Genomic DNA, 5000 nt, shown 5'->3' on the forward strand with positions numbered 1-5000 from the left:
AGGTAGCGCGTCAGTCTCATAATCTGAAGGTCGTGAGTTCGATCCTCACACGGGGCATGGATCTATCCTTGTTTTTTCCCTCCGCCTTAACTGGATAGGCACTGCTCTTTGCCATTCAATACCGAAACGATACTGGATAATATGGAAAGGTAGCAAACAAGGCAGAAGGGTTTTGGCTAGGGGCTAAAAGCAACCGTGTTGAGGTCTTTGAATATGGCTGCGAGCGTAGCAAAAGTCCAAAATGGGGAGCATGATTAGTGGCAACCTCTCACACAGGGCCAGTGGCGCAATGGATAACGCGTCTGACTACGGATCAGAAGATTGTAGGTTCGACTCCTACCTGGCTCGTGAATGTCGCCGTGATCGTATAGTGGTTAGTACTCTGCGTTGTGGCCGCAGCAACCCCGGTTCGAATCCGGGTCACGGCATTCTTGATGAAAAAGCAAAGGTGCTCTTGTAGACGGCAAGCCTGAATGATACTTTTATGAACTTTTTGAGCGCTATCTTAATTCAGAGGGTCTTTCGATGTAGTTGCAAGCTTAGGAAAATGCTCATTCCCATACCGGGAGTCGAACCCGGGCCGCCTGGGTGAGAACCAGGAATCCTAACCGCTAGACCATATGGGAACCGCTGAGACCCTTTTTCAGTAATAAGTAGAAAAAAAATCAGTTTCATGATTTGAAAACTCATTTTTAAGCATGGATGGCATCAACAACCACTTGCAAGTGGCCTCGTTAGCGCAGCATTTTTGGCTGCCAAGAGCATCTGCAAACTAAGCCGCTTAATTCTGCAAGAAAGGTGCAGGCCTTTGAATGCAGGCACAAGCTTAGCAAAACACTCATTCCCATACCGGGAGTCGAACCCGGGCCGCCTGGGTGAAAACCAGGAATCCTAACCGCTAGACCATATGGGAAAAGTTGCTTTCACAGCTTGCTTTAAACTTTCCAATATATGTAGATATATACATGTACATATTAAAAAAAAAAAAAGAAGTTTTGTGCTTACAGAATTCCATCTTATCTCTGGACGGCAACAACCAATCACACGCAAGATGCCTCGTTAGCGCAGTAGGTAGCGCGTCAGTCTCATAATCTGAAGGTCGTGAGTTCGATCCTCACACGGGGCATGGATCTATCCTTGTTTTTTCCCTCCGCCTTAACTGGATAGGCACTGCTCTTTGCCATTCAATACCGAAACGATACTGGATAATATGGAAAGGTAGCAAACAAGGCAGAAGGGTTTTGGCTAGGGGCTAAAAGCAACCGTGTTGAGGTCTTTGAATATGGCTGCGAGCGTAGCAAAAGTCCAAAATGGGGAGCATGATTAGTGGCAACCTCTCACACAGGGCCAGTGGCGCAATGGATAACGCGTCTGACTACGGATCAGAAGATTGTAGGTTCGACTCCTACCTGGCTCGTGAATGTCGCCGTGATCGTATAGTGGTTAGTACTCTGCGTTGTGGCCGCAGCAACCCCGGTTCGAATCCGGGTCACGGCATTCTTGATGAAAAAGCAAAGGTGCTCTTGTAGACGGCAAGCCTGAATGATACTTTTATGAACTTTTTGAGCGCTATCTTAATTCAGAGGGTCTTTCGATGTAGTTGCAAGCTTAGGAAAATGCTCATTCCCATACCGGGAGTCGAACCCGGGCCGCCTGGGTGAGAACCAGGAATCCTAACCGCTAGACCATATGGGAACCGCTGAGACCCTTTTTCAGTAATAAGTAGAAAAAAAATCAGTTTCATGATTTGAAAACTCATTTTTAAGCATGGATGGCATCAACAACCACTTGCAAGTGGCCTCGTTAGCACAGCATTTTTGGCTGCCAAGAGCATCTGCAAACTAAGCCGCTTAATTCTGCAAGAAAGGTGCAGGCCTTTGAATGCAGGCACAAGCTTAGCAAAACACTCATTCCCATACCGGGAGTCGAACCCGGGCCACCTGGGTGAAAACAAGGAATCCTAACCGCTAGACCATATGGGAAAAGTTGCTTTCACAGCTTGCTTTAAACTTTCCAATATATGTAGATATATACATGTACATATTAAAAAAAAAAAAAGAAGTTTTGTGCTTACAGAATTCCATCTTATCTCTGGACGGCAACAACCAATCACACGCAAGATGCCTCGTTAGCGCAGTAGGTAGCGCGTCAGTCTCATAATCTGAAGGTCGTGAGTTCGATCCTCACACGGGGCATGGATCTATCCTTGTTTTTTCCCTCCGCCTTAACTGGATAGGCACTGCTCTTTGCCATTCAATACCGAAACGATACTGGATAATATGGAAAGGTAGCAAACAAGGCAGAAGGGTTTTGGCTAGGGGCTAAAAGCAACCGTGTTGAGGTCTTTGAATATGGCTGCGAGCGTAGCAAAAGTCCAAAATGGGGAGCATGATTAGTGGCAACCTCTCACACAGGGCCAGTGGCGCAATGGATAACGCGTCTGACTACGGATCAGAAGATTGTAGGTTCGACTCCTACCTGGCTCGTGAATGTCGCCGTGATCGTATAGTGGTTAGTACTCTGCGTTGTGGCCGCAGCAACCCCGGTTCGAATCCGGGTCACGGCATTCTTGATGAAAAAGCAAAGGTGCTCTTGTAGACGGCAAGCCTGAATGATACTTTTATGAACTTTTTGAGCGCTATCTTAATTCAGAGGGTCTTTCGATGTAGTTGCAAGCTTAGGAAAATGCTCATTCCCATACCGGGAGTCGAACCCGGGCCGCCTGGGTGAGAACCAGGAATCCTAACCGCTAGACCATATGGGAACCACTGAGACCCTTTTTCAGTAATAAGTAGAAAAAAAATCAGTTTCATGATTTGAAAACTCATTTTTAAGCATGGATGGCATCAACAACCACTTGCAAGTGGCCTCGTTAGCGCAGCATTTTTGGCTGCCAAGAGCATCTGCAAACTAAGCCGCTTAATTCTGCAAGAAAGGTGCAGGCCTTTGAATGCAGGCACAAGCTTAGCAAAACACTCATTCCCATACCGGGAGTCGAACCCGGGCCGCCTGGGTGAAAACCAGGAATCCTAACCGCTAGACCATATGGGAAAAGTTGCTTTCACAGCTTGCTTTAAACTTTCCAATATATGTAGATATATACATGTACATATTAAAAAAAAAAAAAGAAGTTTTGTGCTTACAGAATTCCATCTTATCTCTGGACGGCAACAACCAATCACACGCAAGATGCCTCGTTAGCGCAGTAGGTAGCGCGTCAGTCTCATAATCTGAAGGTCGTGAGTTCGATCCTCACACGGGGCATGGATCTATCCTTGTTTTTTCCCTCCGCCTTAACTGGATAGGCACTGCTCTTTGCCATTCAATACCGAAACGATACTGGATAATATGGAAAGGTAGCAAACAAGGCAGAAGGGTTTTGGCTAGGGGCTAAAAGCAACCGTGTTGAGGTCTTTGAATATGGCTGCGAGCGTAGCAAAAGTCCAAAATGGGGAGCATGATTAGTGGCAACCTCTCACACAGGGCCAGTGGCGCAATGGATAACGCGTCTGACTACGGATCAGAAGATTGTAGGTTCGACTCCTACCTGGCTCGTGAATGTCGCCGTGATCGTATAGTGGTTAGTACTCTGCGTTGTGGCCGCAGCAACCCCGGTTCGAATCCGGGTCACGGCATTCTTGATGAAAAAGCAAAGGTGCTCTTGTAGACGGCAAGCCTGAATGATACTTTTATGAACTTTTTGAGCGCTATCTTAATTCAGAGGGTCTTTCGATGTAGTTGCAAGCTTAGGAAAATGCTCATTCCCATACCGGGAGTCGAACCCGGGCCGCCTGGGTGAGAACCAGGAATCCTAACCGCTAGACCATATGGGAACCGCTGAGACCCTTTTTCAGTAATAAGTAGAAAAAAAATCAGTTTCATGATTTGAAAACTCATTTTTAAGCATGGATGGCATCAACAACCACTTGCAAGTGGCCTCGTTAGCACAGCATTTTTGGCTGCCAAGAGCATCTGCAAACTAAGCCGCTTAATTCTGCAAGAAAGGTGCAGGCCTTTGAATGCAGGCACAAGCTTAGCAAAACACTCATTCCCATACCGGGAGTCGAACCCGGGCCACCTGGGTGAAAACCAGGAATCCTAACCGCTAGACCATATGGGAAAAGTTGCTTTCACAGCTTGCTTTAAACTTTCCAATATATGTAGATATATACATGTACATATTAAAAAAAAAAAAAGAAGTTTTGTGCTTACAGAATTCCATCTTATCTCTGGACGGCAACAACCAATCACACGCAAGATGCCTCGTTAGCGCAGTAGGTACCGCGTCAGTCTCATAATCTGAAGGTCGTGAGTTCGATCCTCACACGGGGCATGGATCTATCCTTGTTTTTTCCCTCCGCCTTAACTGGATAGGCACTGCTCTTTGCCATTCAATACCGAAACGATACTGGATAATATGGAAAGGTAGCAAACAAGGCAGAAGGGTTTTGGCTAGGGGCTAAAAGCAACCGTGTTGAGGTCTTTGAATATGGCTGCGAGCGTAGCAAAAGTCCAAAATGGGGAGCATGATTAGTGGCAACCTCTCACACAGGGCCAGTGGCGCAATGGATAACGCGTCTGACTACGGATCAGAAGATTGTAGGTTCGACTCCTACCTGGCTCGTGAATGTCGCCGTGATCGTATAGTGGTTAGTACTCTGCGTTGTGGCCGCAGCAACCCCGGTTCGAATCCGGGTCACGGCATTCTTGATGAAAAAGCAAAGGTGCTCTTGTAGACGGCAAGCCTGAATGATACTTTTATGAACTTTTTGAGCGCTATCTTAATTCAGAGGGTCTTTCGATGTAGTTGCAAGCTTAGGAAAATGCTCATTCCCATACCGGGAGTCGAACCCGGGCCGCCTGGGTGAGAACCAGGAATCCTAACCGCTAGACCATATGGGAACCGCTGAGACCCTTTTTCAGTAATAAGTAGAAAAAAAATCAGTTTCATGATTTGAAAACTCATTTTTAAGCATGGATGGCATCAACAACCACTTGCA

The 5000-nt window shown here is 46.5% G+C and overlaps 22 non-coding genes across 22 annotated transcripts in view; 14 read left to right on the top strand and 8 right to left on the bottom strand.

Annotated features, from left to right (window-relative positions):
* TRNAM-CAU (transfer RNA methionine (anticodon CAU)) overlaps positions 1-57 on the top strand; it is a 73-nt gene extending 16 nt beyond the window's left edge. Inside the window, exon 1 of the tRNA in view lies at positions 1-57. This exon is cut by the window's left edge and continues 16 nt beyond it. This is a non-coding gene — a tRNA (tRNA-Met).
* A 218-nt stretch (positions 58-275) lies between these two features.
* On the top strand, positions 276-348 carry TRNAR-ACG (transfer RNA arginine (anticodon ACG)). Its single transcript has one exon. It is a non-coding gene; the product is annotated as a tRNA-Arg (tRNA).
* An 8-nt stretch (positions 349-356) lies between these two features.
* On the top strand, positions 357-428 carry TRNAH-GUG (transfer RNA histidin (anticodon GUG)). The gene has a single exon. It is a non-coding gene; the product is annotated as a tRNA-His (tRNA).
* Positions 429-554: 126 nt separating this feature from the next.
* On the bottom strand, positions 555-626 carry TRNAE-CUC (transfer RNA glutamic acid (anticodon CUC)). Its single transcript has one exon. It is a non-coding gene; the product is annotated as a tRNA-Glu (tRNA).
* A 215-nt stretch (positions 627-841) lies between these two features.
* TRNAE-UUC (transfer RNA glutamic acid (anticodon UUC)) lies at positions 842-913 on the bottom strand. The gene has a single exon. It is a non-coding gene; the product is annotated as a tRNA-Glu (tRNA).
* A 140-nt stretch (positions 914-1053) lies between these two features.
* TRNAM-CAU (transfer RNA methionine (anticodon CAU)) lies at positions 1054-1126 on the top strand. Its single transcript has one exon. It is a non-coding gene; the product is annotated as a tRNA-Met (tRNA).
* Positions 1127-1344: 218 nt separating this feature from the next.
* Positions 1345-1417, top strand: TRNAR-ACG (transfer RNA arginine (anticodon ACG)). The gene has a single exon. It is a non-coding gene; the product is annotated as a tRNA-Arg (tRNA).
* An 8-nt stretch (positions 1418-1425) lies between these two features.
* On the top strand, positions 1426-1497 carry TRNAH-GUG (transfer RNA histidin (anticodon GUG)). The gene has a single exon. It is a non-coding gene; the product is annotated as a tRNA-His (tRNA).
* Positions 1498-1623: 126 nt separating this feature from the next.
* Positions 1624-1695, bottom strand: TRNAE-CUC (transfer RNA glutamic acid (anticodon CUC)). Its single transcript has one exon. It is a non-coding gene; the product is annotated as a tRNA-Glu (tRNA).
* A 427-nt stretch (positions 1696-2122) lies between these two features.
* TRNAM-CAU (transfer RNA methionine (anticodon CAU)) lies at positions 2123-2195 on the top strand. Its single transcript has one exon. It is a non-coding gene; the product is annotated as a tRNA-Met (tRNA).
* A 218-nt stretch (positions 2196-2413) lies between these two features.
* Positions 2414-2486, top strand: TRNAR-ACG (transfer RNA arginine (anticodon ACG)). The gene has a single exon. It is a non-coding gene; the product is annotated as a tRNA-Arg (tRNA).
* An 8-nt stretch (positions 2487-2494) lies between these two features.
* Positions 2495-2566, top strand: TRNAH-GUG (transfer RNA histidin (anticodon GUG)). Its single transcript has one exon. It is a non-coding gene; the product is annotated as a tRNA-His (tRNA).
* A 126-nt stretch (positions 2567-2692) lies between these two features.
* Positions 2693-2764, bottom strand: TRNAE-CUC (transfer RNA glutamic acid (anticodon CUC)). Its single transcript has one exon. It is a non-coding gene; the product is annotated as a tRNA-Glu (tRNA).
* A 215-nt stretch (positions 2765-2979) lies between these two features.
* On the bottom strand, positions 2980-3051 carry TRNAE-UUC (transfer RNA glutamic acid (anticodon UUC)). The gene has a single exon. It is a non-coding gene; the product is annotated as a tRNA-Glu (tRNA).
* Positions 3052-3191: 140 nt separating this feature from the next.
* Positions 3192-3264, top strand: TRNAM-CAU (transfer RNA methionine (anticodon CAU)). Its single transcript has one exon. It is a non-coding gene; the product is annotated as a tRNA-Met (tRNA).
* Positions 3265-3482: 218 nt separating this feature from the next.
* TRNAR-ACG (transfer RNA arginine (anticodon ACG)) lies at positions 3483-3555 on the top strand. The gene has a single exon. It is a non-coding gene; the product is annotated as a tRNA-Arg (tRNA).
* An 8-nt stretch (positions 3556-3563) lies between these two features.
* TRNAH-GUG (transfer RNA histidin (anticodon GUG)) lies at positions 3564-3635 on the top strand. The gene has a single exon. It is a non-coding gene; the product is annotated as a tRNA-His (tRNA).
* A 126-nt stretch (positions 3636-3761) lies between these two features.
* On the bottom strand, positions 3762-3833 carry TRNAE-CUC (transfer RNA glutamic acid (anticodon CUC)). The gene has a single exon. It is a non-coding gene; the product is annotated as a tRNA-Glu (tRNA).
* A 215-nt stretch (positions 3834-4048) lies between these two features.
* Positions 4049-4120, bottom strand: TRNAE-UUC (transfer RNA glutamic acid (anticodon UUC)). Its single transcript has one exon. It is a non-coding gene; the product is annotated as a tRNA-Glu (tRNA).
* A 431-nt stretch (positions 4121-4551) lies between these two features.
* Positions 4552-4624, top strand: TRNAR-ACG (transfer RNA arginine (anticodon ACG)). The gene has a single exon. It is a non-coding gene; the product is annotated as a tRNA-Arg (tRNA).
* An 8-nt stretch (positions 4625-4632) lies between these two features.
* TRNAH-GUG (transfer RNA histidin (anticodon GUG)) lies at positions 4633-4704 on the top strand. Its single transcript has one exon. It is a non-coding gene; the product is annotated as a tRNA-His (tRNA).
* Positions 4705-4830: 126 nt separating this feature from the next.
* Positions 4831-4902, bottom strand: TRNAE-CUC (transfer RNA glutamic acid (anticodon CUC)). Its single transcript has one exon. It is a non-coding gene; the product is annotated as a tRNA-Glu (tRNA).
* Positions 4903-5000: the final 98 nt, after the last annotated feature.

The sequence above is a fragment of the Eleutherodactylus coqui genome, chromosome 2, assembly GCF_035609145.1.
Source record: "Eleutherodactylus coqui strain aEleCoq1 chromosome 2, aEleCoq1.hap1, whole genome shotgun sequence".
In the NCBI taxonomy this organism is placed as follows: Eukaryota; Metazoa; Chordata; class Amphibia; order Anura; family Eleutherodactylidae; genus Eleutherodactylus; species Eleutherodactylus coqui.